General features: G+C 36.1%; 1 pseudogene; it reads left to right on the top strand.

Annotated features, from left to right (window-relative positions):
• Positions 1–259: 259 nt before the first annotated feature.
• Positions 260–11818, top strand: LOC100789479 (beta-galactosidase-like; annotated as a pseudogene).
• Positions 11819–12327: the final 509 nt, after the last annotated feature.

The raw sequence follows: 12327 nt of genomic DNA, 5'->3' as shown, positions 1-12327 counted from the left end.
AAAAGATTCAAAAAGGATTCTATCTTAATGGAATTACAAGGATAGCAGACAGGATAATCCTTGGTGGGCCAATACTCATCTTGCCAGGTCAGCATTCCTTTGTCAGGTTGTTAGACAAAATCTTTTAGGTATTGAGGTTTGGTCACCCTTCTCTTTTGCCTTTGATTCCCATCTGCTGGTAACTGCTCTGTTTGTGTTTCTGTTGGTGGCAATTGTGCAGCTTCTTTTCCCTTGATAACAATAGTCATATACGTTTCCAATGAGTTCTTCTTCGTGGTCTGGAATCGCCTTATTGAGCTTAAGTTTCATGGCTTCATGCTTTGCTACAGAGGTTAGTTATGATGCACATTCTCATATTATTAACGAAGAAAAACACATTATATTTTCTGGTGTTGTCCATTATCCATGAAGCACAGTGGACTTGTGGCCTGCAATTTTCAAAAGGCAAAGTATGGAGGCCTAGATGCCATTGAAAGTTACATATTTTGGGACCGTCATGAACCCGTTCGACGTGAATATGATTGCTCAGGAAATTTGGATTTTATCGATTTTTTAAAGCTAATCCAAGAGGCTGAGTTGTATTTCATTCTAAGGATTGGTCCTTATGTTTGCGAGGATGGAACTTTGGAGGCTTTTCATTATGGCTACACAATATGCCAGAGATTGAATTGAGAATAGATAATCCAATTTAGAAGAACGAAATGCAAATTTTCACCACAAAGATTGTGAACATGGCCAAAGAAGCAAAGTTGTTTGCGCCATAAGGAGGACCTATTATTCTTACTCCAATTGAAAATGAATATGGAAACATTATGACAGATTACAGAGAGGCAAGGAAGCCATATATCAAATGGTGTGCCCAAATGGCTTTAACACAAAATATCGGTGTCCCTTGGATCATGTGTTAGTAACGTGATGCTCCCCAACCTATGATCAACACTTGCAACGGGCATTATTGTGACAGTTTTTAACCCAATAACCCCAAAAGTTCCAAAATGTTCAGATAGTTCCAAAAATGGGGCGAAAGGGTCCCCCACAAAAGTGCTGAAGAGTCAACTTTCTCAGTTGCACGTTTCTTCCAAATCAGGAGGGATATTGAATAATTACTACATGTACCATGGAGGAACTAACTTCGGTCACATGGTAGGAGGCCCATATATGACAGCATCTTACGAGTATGATGCACCACTTGATGAGTATGGCAATTTGAATAAACCCAAATGGGAACATTTTAAGCAACTTCATGCAACAATAAAATTGGGGAAAAAATCATCACCAAGGGACAAGGATTGGCAAGGATTTTGGCAATGAAGTCACATTGACAACATATAGCAATGGAAATGGGGAAAGATTTTGTTACTTGAGCAATACAAACAATAAAAATGATGTAAATGTTGACTTGTAAGTCCCTGCTTGGTTTGTGAACGTTCTTGATGGTTGCAAAAAAGAAGTTTTCAACACCACTAAGCTTACTTGGGCACGAATACCAGAGAAGAAAGAAAAACACAAAGCATGTAAAGGGCAACTTCAAAACAAATCAATTTCTTGAGCAGAAGGAACTAACATTCGATGTCAGTGACTTCTTGTGGTACATGACTAGCATTGATATCCCTGACATTTCCCTTTGGAACAATTCAACTCTTCGTGTGAGCACTATGGGGCATACCCTCCGTGCTTATGTTAGTGGAAGGGCTGTAGGATACAAATTTAGCCAATGGGGAGGCAATTTCACACATGAGAAATATGCATCTTTGAAGGAGGGACCAAACATCATAACTTTGCTTAGTGCCACTATTGGGCTTGCAAACTATGGCACAAAGTTCAATAAGAAAAAAAATTGGTATAGTAGGTGGCCCTGCTCAATTAATTGGAAACAATAATGTGACTATGGATTTGTCAACCAGACTTTGGTCTTACACGATTGGATTGAATGACGAAAAAAATCATTTGTATGATCCACAACCACGCTTGGGCATAAAGATGACCCATTACTTGGTATAAGGATGACTTTGAAGCTCCTTTCGGAATAGACCCCATGGTTATGGACTTGCAAGACTCGGGTAAAAGACAAGCTTGGGTGAATGGAAAAAGCATTGGTTGTTATTGGTCTTCTTGGATTACTAATACCAATGGATGCAGTGACCCTTGTGACTATCATGGAAATTATGTATCGTCCAAAAAATGCAACACCAATTGTGACAATCCGTCACAAAATGGGTGATGTAAGATCCATTGGAGCTTGTAAGCCTAAGATCTTCTTCATCAATGGATTCCTTTGCTTCTTGGAAGATGAATGGCAGTGGAATGGAGAAGGAAGAGAGAGAGGAAACACCACTTCAAGGAGAAGATGAGTCTAGAAGAAGCTCACCACCATAATAGGCCATGGATAAGAGCTTGAAGGAAGAAGGAGATGAATGAAGGGAGAGGAAGAGAAGAGCAGGAAATTTTGTGTTCTAAAAGAGCTTTGAAACCTGAAGTTTAATTTTTCAAATGATCAAAGTTGCAAAAATGCACACACATGACCTAAGTGTCACCCAAAATTGGAGGGAAATTTAAATTTCTATTCAAATTTCACTTGAATTTGAAATTGAATTTGTGGAGCCAAATTTCACTAATTATGATTAGTGAATTTTAACTATGGTTCAGCCTACTAATCCTAATAGAAAAACTACCCCTAATACAAAAACTAGTCTAGGTGCCCTAAAATACAAGGATTGAAAAATCCTACATTTCTAGGGTACCCTACCTACATTATGGAGCCCTAAATACAAGGCCCAAAAATAATGAAATCCTAATCTAATATGTACAAAGATAAGTGAGCTCATACTTAGTCCATGGACCCAAAATCTACCCTAAGGCTCATGAGAACCTTAGTGCCTTCTCTTGCATCTCTGGCCCAATCTTCTTGGAGTGTTCTATCCAATGCCCTTGGGGGGTAGGATTGCATCATTCCCTCCCCCTTGAAAAGGATTTGACCTCAAATCCATAGGTTCTTGAAACTCAGGGATTGTTTCCTCAACACCTGTAAAAAGAATAAAAACATATGTATTAGTGATGTTGGGTATGTTAGAGTAGGGTAAGGATTGAAAACCTATTTCCTGACCATCTTCCCATGAGAGAACATAGTTCCTCACCAACTCAATGAGTGGTGCTACAAGTATAGAAAAATATGGGACAAACCTTTTGTAAAAGTTTGTTAAGTCATTGAAGCCCCAAATTTCCCTTATACATGGTGGAGTAGGCCACTCAGGAATGACCTTTATTCTCTTACGGTCCTTGGGAAGCCCTTGATCACTATTTAAAAAGTTAAGGAAAGTAATGGAATAAAACATACCTTTTTCTTTATTTTCATGTTGATTATTCCTACAAAAAATTATGACAAACCTAAGGTGTCCCATATGAGCACCTAAGTTTGTATTGAAACAAAAAATAAGAATAAACCTACCTAATGAGTCCCTATGTACAAAAATCATGAAGATGTTGGGTGCATGAGTGATTTTACAAAAGAGGGTTGCACCACTGAACACATTCATCATACCACCTATCATAGGGATTTGGTGCCTTATAATACTTATTTTGGGCACCAACAAATCACAAGGATTTAAGCTCTTACGAACCAAACCCTAATCCAACAACTCCTTTACTTGAGGAATAACCTCAAGGTCAAGAAGTATGGCGATGCTAAGGGATGTTTCCCTTGATAGGAGAAGGTAGAAAGATTGTTTAAGAAGGAGTGCTCTTTTGATATTACATTTTGTTGCAAAATGATTTTCCTTCTTAACAATCTTCTTAGAGGAATCCTTTTCCTCTTTTTCCTTCCCCTTGGCCTTTGAAGACAAGGCCTTATTATCCTTCTTTTTCTTTTGGTTTTCTAGTTTTTCTTCCTCATCCTTCTTATCTTTCATAGTTAGTTGATCCTTGGCCACCTGTGAAGGTGTTTGAGGATGCAACACAAATTTAGTGCCAAGATGGGTGAGGGTAATCTCGTTAGTTAGGCCATTGTAAATGATCTTCCTATCAAATTGCCATGGCCTTCCTAAAAGAGTATGCCCTCCCTCCTTGGAAACTATATCACAATTAACTTCATCCTTATATGTCCCAATAGAGAAAGGTACCTTCACTTGTTGGTTAACTATCATTTCCCCTTGCTCATTGAGCCATTAAAGTTTATAAGGTTTTGGGTGGGGAATGATAGTGAGGTTCAACTTGGAAACTAATCTTATGCTACAACAATTGCAACAAGATCCACTATCCACAATGAGAGAACAAGTTTTATCTAAAATTTTGCATCTTGTATGAAAGATGTTCTCTCTTTGGGATTGAGATAGATCACAAGATTGACCTCCAAGGAGCCTTCTAACCATTAAGAGGTCACATTCTTCATGGGGGTAGACTTTCTCACTAGACTCTTCACCCCTTACATCATCTTCACTTCCACTAGAGGAAGGGCAGGAAGTAGTCTCCTCTTGACTACTATAAATGTCTTGACCCCTCATGATCATGGTTTTCTTTGTGGGGCATTGAGAGGCAATGTGACCTCTCCCAAGACATTTGAAGCATTTAATGTTGCTAGTCCTTTCTTGGGAACTAGTCTTAGGGGTGTATTTCTCTATGGTCTTACCCTTATCTTCCTTGGGTTTTGAAGGTGCAGCCCCCAAAATTCCATGGGCTTGGTCCTTCCTTGGATAAGAGTGAGAGCCATAAGATTTTGAAGAAGACTTTCTTTTAAGTTTTTGCTCCACTCTTATACAAAGTTGGACTAGCTCATCTAGGTCCCTATATGGAAGGAGTTCAACCTTGTCCCTCACTTCTATACTAAGCCCACTAAGGAACCTAGCTATGCTTGTTCTTTCCTCCTCTCTAAGTCCAGCTCTTAAAAGGAGTAGTTCCATTTGTTGCCTATATTCTTCAACACTCATACTCCCTTGTCTAAGCCTTTGGAGCTTGTCCATAAGCTCCCTTTCATAGTAGGAGGGAATGTGCCTCTTTCTAAGGGCATTCTTAAGATCATTCCAATACTCTACTGGAGGATCCCCATGAATCCTTCGTTCCCTAACAAGGGAAGTCCACCAATAGAGGGCATATCCTTGAAAGCTAAGGGTAGCCAATGGAACTTTTCTCTCTTCGCTAATATGATGGCAAGCAAAGAGTTGTTCAACCTTCATTTCCCAATCTAAGTAGGCCTCAACATTATCTTTTCCATGGAAATATGGGAGGCTAATGTTAACCTCTTGAGGCCTTCTATCCTTTTCTCTTCTTTGGGAGTGATGTTTAGTATATGAACTATGGCGCCCTCTATAATAGTCGCTAAGTTCTTCACTTAAACTCTTGCAAGAGTCGTGACTACTATAGGAGGCATGTTTTTCTCTTTTCATTTCTTTCATTATTTTTCTTCTTTCTTCCTCTCTTATTTTCTCTCTTTCATCTTGACTTATTTCTTCCACTCTTTTTTTACCTTTTTCTTTTCTCTCTTGTTTTTCTTTCCACAACTTAAGGGATCTCAACTCATCTAATATCTTATACAAGGGGTCCTTAGGAGTAGAACCATCACCATTAACACTAGATGAAGAATGAAGACTCATGTTAGTTCCTAAGTTGCGGGTCTTTCTTGTTAAGGGTTTGAAAACAAAAAGTAAAAGAAAATATGGTTGAAACTAGCCAAAATAAACACTAAATGAGGTGTGAAAGATAAGGTAACAATTAATTGGTAAAAGGCAAGCTATCTAGGCGGTTTGACAATGGAAGGTAAAGAAAATAAGCTATGAAAGTAAGCAAGAAATGTAAACTAGGCGAATCCTAAGAGTGTTTGGATGACCACATTTAAGGTTCCCAACAAACCACTCACAATCCTAAGGGAAAATTGCCTAAAATTATTACACACAAATGGAAGTAGGGTGACCTATTGGAGGCTCCCAACTTACTTCCAATGAAAGGCCTTTTTGTTACAAAATTTGAAAGCAATGAAAGTAAGTAAATTGTCAATTACAAAATTACAAAAAGGTCCTCAATTTTGGTGGTTGTTCTCTCTTTGGTGATTCACTCAATTTGGAGTGCTTCTTAGTCCAATAGCTCTTAAGGTGATTTTCCCCTTGCTTCTTGACTCAAATTCTTCAAGGGATGACACCAATCCTCCTTTCCAATTTCCTATATGGCAACTCACAAACAAGGAAACAAAGAGACAAGCAATAACCAAAAACCCAAAAAATGAAATGAAAGCTAAACCAATAGAGGTTTAACAAGACAAATTTTTAGGGATTTTTCAACAATTAAAGCAATGAAAAACACATAAAAGCAAGCTAGGACTCAAAGAGAAACTTAGAATGACTCTAGAGTAGAGTAAAAAAACTAAAATAAAAAGACTCAAGAAACCTCTAGTTTTGGAATTCTTTTTCACACTAATTTTCAATTGAAATTTAAGAACTAGGATTGGTATAAAATAGGCACCAATTATAGAACACATTTTGATCCAAAACAACAAGCACACTTCCCTTTCACTTTTTTTTCCTGGACACTGATTTTTCTGCCAACTTGTGTGATTTTTCGTATTTTTTCTTTTAGTCCAAATCACTTGTTTCTTTTTTCATAATTTTGGTCCAGATGTCTAGAAATTTCAGTAAATATTTAAGCTCAAAACACGTAGTGACCAATTCCCAGTAATTTATACAAGTTTGTATGTTTAAGCTGCCAACACCAGTGATTTCAACCTAGAAATCAATAGTAGTGTTTATGTTGCTTAAGGCTTGGATAGTTACACTTTGTGTTTGCTTATGCTCAATTATCTTGAATAACACAATTCAAGAGAGCTTAAGACTTATTTTGATTCACAAATCCAGCCACAACTCAGCACCACAACTCAACTTCATCATAGGCATCATGTAGGAAACTTAGAAAAAAAAAAAAAAAGAGTTCAATAATAAGACTACTTCTAGGAATTGATTTAGAACATGTTATGAACTAAATAACATGCATGAATTAGACTCAAAATTCAAAAGATAGGCTAAGAATGACAAGAATACATGAACAAATGTATCTAGAATTCAATCAACAAAATAAAAATTCAACACAAACTTAGAACATAATGTGACAATTACTATGACTAAACATGACTCTAAGACAACATGGATTAAGTGATTTACACTTAGATTTTTGTGTTTTTTTTTCTAATCAATATTTTGGAAGAAAATTTAGATCTAAGGTTCAACACAAGAATATTATGAATGAAAAATAATAGAACCTAAAATCAACACAAAAACATGATTCAAGAGTAGATCTACAAAATTTGAACCATAGAAATGCAAGAATAAGTGTAGATCTAAGATTTAATCGGTTTATTTTTTTTGAATCTACTCTAAACAGCACCAAACCACAAGAAAATGGAGGATATGCATGGAGAATAAGATGAAGAACAAGGAACTAAAGAGAATTCACCGAACAAAAAGATAGAGGAAGCAAAAGAACATCACCTAGATGAAGATGCTCTTGATACCACATGATGTGAGCTCCATTGGAGCTTGTAGACCTAGGATCTTCTTCATCAATGGATTCCTTTGCTTCTTGGAAGATGAATGGCATTGGAATGGAGAAGGAAGAGAGAGAGGAGATGCCACTTCAAGGAGAATATTAGTCTAGAAGAAGCTCACCACCATATGAGGTCATGGATAAGAGCTTGGAGGAAAAAGGAGATGAATGAAGGGAGAGGAATAGAAGATCATGAAATTTTGTGCTCTAAAAGAGCTCTGAAATCTGAATTTTAATTTTCAAATGATCAAAGTTGCAAAAATGCACACACATTGTGACACCCTCTACCCCGACATATAAGTAAATAAAATATATAAAAAATATCGGTAACCAAATTCACACGGATAAAAGGTTCACATTCACTTCACTATTATCAATTAAAACTTATTAAAAAATATATTCGGCTCGAAACAAGGCCGTCAAACTTTACAAAAATATTTTGTTAAATTAGTGAGATAAAATAAAATAGACTAACATTATGCAATTAATATAAAACTTATGCCCCACTGTCACATCCTATCAGAGCATTGTGTCCCGACGTCCTTCAGCACAAGGTTCCTTTAAGCACTTCACCTAGCCATCTGCTCCCCCGAACACAAGGTTCAAGATCATCACAGGATCCAAACAGGAACAACAAACCGGGAGTGAGTTATCATATTCCTAACTACTAGAGAGAAACAAAACAACATATAGTAGCCAAATTCAATTTACTTAGCATATCTCACATTATTTCATCACTTTGTCATTCAAAATTCACTTTTCAATCATCAATCAAACCTTTCAATCATCAATCACAATACACAAGAATCACACACTCCGATCAAGACATAATAACACATCAATTTCATAATGAACAATTAGCAAGCGCATGAGACAGTTATGCTAAAACTCAAGCCTATATGCAATGTGGTACCATGTCAGTGAAAAACCACCCTGGGGCGCTTAGGAGTACATAACAAGACACACCACACAATGGATTTGTCAGGTCACTCTCACTAAGTAAGGTCATAGGGAGACCAGTCAGGGTCACAATGTTTTGCGAGAATGCTCCAACCATATGGGATCAGCATAGGCTTAAAGGAGCACTCAAACTCGGTGACCCCCAAGGCCTACACTCCGAAGAGTCCGTCAGGGCCTCTCCCTCCTGATTCAGGTCCAACCCCTAAAATCATTTTAGCACACAGACACTGCTAGTGAATTATACAATACCCACGACCTCACACTCGTGTCTTAAACACGTACAACATATTGCGCTACAATTTAAAACTGGTTCCTAAATAGGAACCTACACTTTCTCTTTAACACTGGTTCCTAAATAGGAAACCTACACTTTCTCTTTAACACTGCGCATTTACACTTTTATCAAGATAACACTGGTCGGGTTATTGTACAATTCACAGCTTACAACACAAATAATGTCACATCAAGAGTTAATCACACACTTATTCACAACCAAAACTCATTCACAATTTCACATCTCATAATGTCACAATCCACCATCACATGTTTTCACGTATCTCACAATTCAACACCTGTTCTACTTTACACTTTTACTCAATCTCAATAACAATATTATAATCTCAAGGCAACATATTATTCCACAATTCATCACATATTTCATTTATAAGCACTGCTCATGAATTATACAATACCACAACCTCACACTCATGTTTCAAACATGTTTAACACAATTGCGTTACAATTTAACACTGGTTCCTAACTAGGAACCTACACTTTCTCTTTAACACTGCGCATAAACAATGGTCGGGTTATTGTATAATTCATAGCTCACGATATAATTAATGTAACATCAAGTGTTAAACAGATCCACTTATTTACAATCGAATATCATGTCCACACTTTAACATCTCATACATCACAGCAATCATCTCATAACATTCCTAATGATATTCATAAGGTACAACATACACATGTTCATCAAATTTAACCATAATATTCTCAACTCCAACACTTAATAATTTTTGGAATCATACTATAACACTCTACAATATTATTTACATAAATTATTAATATAAATAACTACCTCTATATATATATAAACTAGCATACATCATATTGAATAACAAATTATAAAGTAAGCTTTCAATGCACAAATTCTAAATAATTATATGAACACTTTGGTCAATTTCAATTATGATATTAATTTTTTAAAATTATATATAAAAACCTAAACAGCAAGAAAAAGAGAAAATACAAAATCAATATCTCTCTCTAAATTTCTCCTTTATTTCATCAATTCATATTAATTAGAAAAAGTACTCGATTTATAGGAGTCACGCTCAACACAATAGCATATCAATTTTACAACAATTGGTCTGTCAAACATATATAATTCACTGTAATAATTATAAGGATAAAATGAAAATTGCAAAAACATCCCAAAACCCATTCCAATTGATATCTCTAAGGATCCCTACACATGTTCTCACTAATTCCCAATTGTGAATAACTCATTCCTTACCTTTAAGCGGGCTCACATGTGTTCAGCCAGCGATAGTAGCATCTCTAGCGGTTTCCTGAGATTCCTTCAATTTTTTTCCTCTAACTGCTCCGATAGAGTTCCCAAATGTCAAAGAGACAGAGAAGGGATTGAAGCCTCCACTTGTACTGTTATCATGCGATTTACTTTTCTCCCTCCACAAGTATTATCTCGTAAATACCAATGGTGAAAGCGTGTGAAATTGAATTTCGAACAACATATCCAAATTTCATGAAAATCCAACGGTTAACGAAACCGGGATCGTAGTTTTACCGAGACAGCTCTGGGTTTCTGCGGGAAAGGAAAATGCTACAATGCGAGGGGTATTTCTCTTAGCTCAGATATAATATCGAAATTCCCAACGGTGAGAATGCTCAGAATTGGGTTGCGAACGTGGTGCTCAAATTTCACGACGATCCAACGGTGAATGAGTCCGAAATCGTTATTTTTCTGAGACAGGTTAGGTGGCCTACGGGAAAAAAAGAGAGGGTTTTGGAAAAAGAGAGAAAAAATGAAATTGTGAGGCAGGAGGCTGAAGAGTCAGTCTGAAAACTGACCTAGTATGTTGCTATTTATAGCTAGGGGCATTTACGACCTATTATTTACTCTATTTATTTATTTATTATTTTATAAAAACAAACTTTATTTTATTCTCTATCAAACAAATAAAAAAATACCCTTTTTATTTTCTCTCAAATCATTATTTTAATTAATAATTATATCTCCTTATTTATTTATTTATAAAATCTCATCATTTTTTTAAAATTCTATTTATTTATAAATAACAATCCTTTTTAATCTAGTTTACGAAAATTGGGATGTTACACACATGACCTCTATTAGCCTAAGTGTCACACAAAATTGGAAGGAAATTTGAATTTCTATTCAAATTTCACTTGAATTTGAAATTGAATTTGTGGAGCAAAATTTTGGAGCCAAAATTTCACTAATTATGATTAGTGAATTTTAGCTATGGTTTAGCCCACTAATCCAAGATCAAGTCCAAGATTCTCTGCTAAGTGTTCTTGGGTGTCATGAGGCATGTAAAGCATGAAGGACATGTACAAAGTGTGACTATATGATGTGACAATGGGGTATAACAATCAAATGCTCACCTCCCCCTCTAAAATTTAATTGGATTGGGCTTCTCCCAATTCAATTAATTTTATTTCTCAACACACACATCAAATATTCACTTAATGCATGTGAAATTAAAAAACTACCCCTAATACAAAAACTAGTCTAGATGCCCTAAAATACAAGGGCTGAAAAATCCTACATTTCTAGGGTACCCTACCTACATTATGGAGCCCTAAATACAAGGCCAAAAAATAATGAAATCCTAATCTAATATGTACAAAGATAAGTGGGCTCATACTTAGCCTATGGGCCCAAAATCTACCCTAAGGCTCATGAGAACCTTAGGGCCTTCTTTTGCATCTCTGGCCCAATCTTCTTGGAGTCTTCTATCCAATGCCCTTGAGGGGTAGGATTGCATCAGGGGGTACCATGTACCAAGGTCATTCTTAAATAATGAGAAGAACACATTGATTTTTTTTTTTTGAAGAAATAACAGGAACCATTTGCACCCAAGTCAATGAAGGCGCACAGTTAGACCCATCATGCCAAATTGGGAAAACAATCTCACAAATTCAATTCGCTAGCTTTGGAAACCCAGAAGGCAATTGCGGTTCTTTCAAGGGAGGCACATGGGAAGCTACTGATAGCCAATCTGTGGTGGAAGTTGCATGCATAGGGAGAAATAGTTGTGGATTTACTGTAACAAAAAGACACATTTAGTGTAAACGTTGATGTAATGAGAGTCAATGAAGATAGAGCTAGATTAGTTGTCCAAGCAATGTGCTAACTCAACATTTCATTCAAATCAACGTTAAAGAGAAGAAAGTTGTTACATGATCCAGTTGTACTTGCCACAACAATACTTGTTCAGTTGTCACATTATTTTTATTCACAGACAATAAAAAAATTTACTCATAATTTTCCATGTCTACAGTTCATTACAAGAAAAACCTTGTGTTATCCAACAAAAAGAATACATTTCTCTTGTGCAATATTTTTTCTGCATAATAATAAAATCTTGAAATATATTGAAAAATGTCCCAACATTTGATAAGTAGCCAACTATTGCTATATTGTCCTTTTGTCAAAAGTGCTTCTTCAAGTCTAATGCATGCATCACTTTATTTAAATGTCAAGGAAATTAATAAGAATATCTATGCACTAATAATTATACAGAAAAAACAACTAGTTAAAGAGGAGAAAATGGTACATTTAAGATCTCGTGAATA

Source organism: Glycine max, chromosome 3 (genome assembly GCF_000004515.6).
Source record: "Glycine max cultivar Williams 82 chromosome 3, Glycine_max_v4.0, whole genome shotgun sequence".
In the NCBI taxonomy this organism is placed as follows: Eukaryota; Viridiplantae; Streptophyta; class Magnoliopsida; order Fabales; family Fabaceae; genus Glycine; species Glycine max.
Note: the sequence above shows the minus strand (reverse complement) of the source record. Positions and strands in the feature narration are given on the sequence as shown.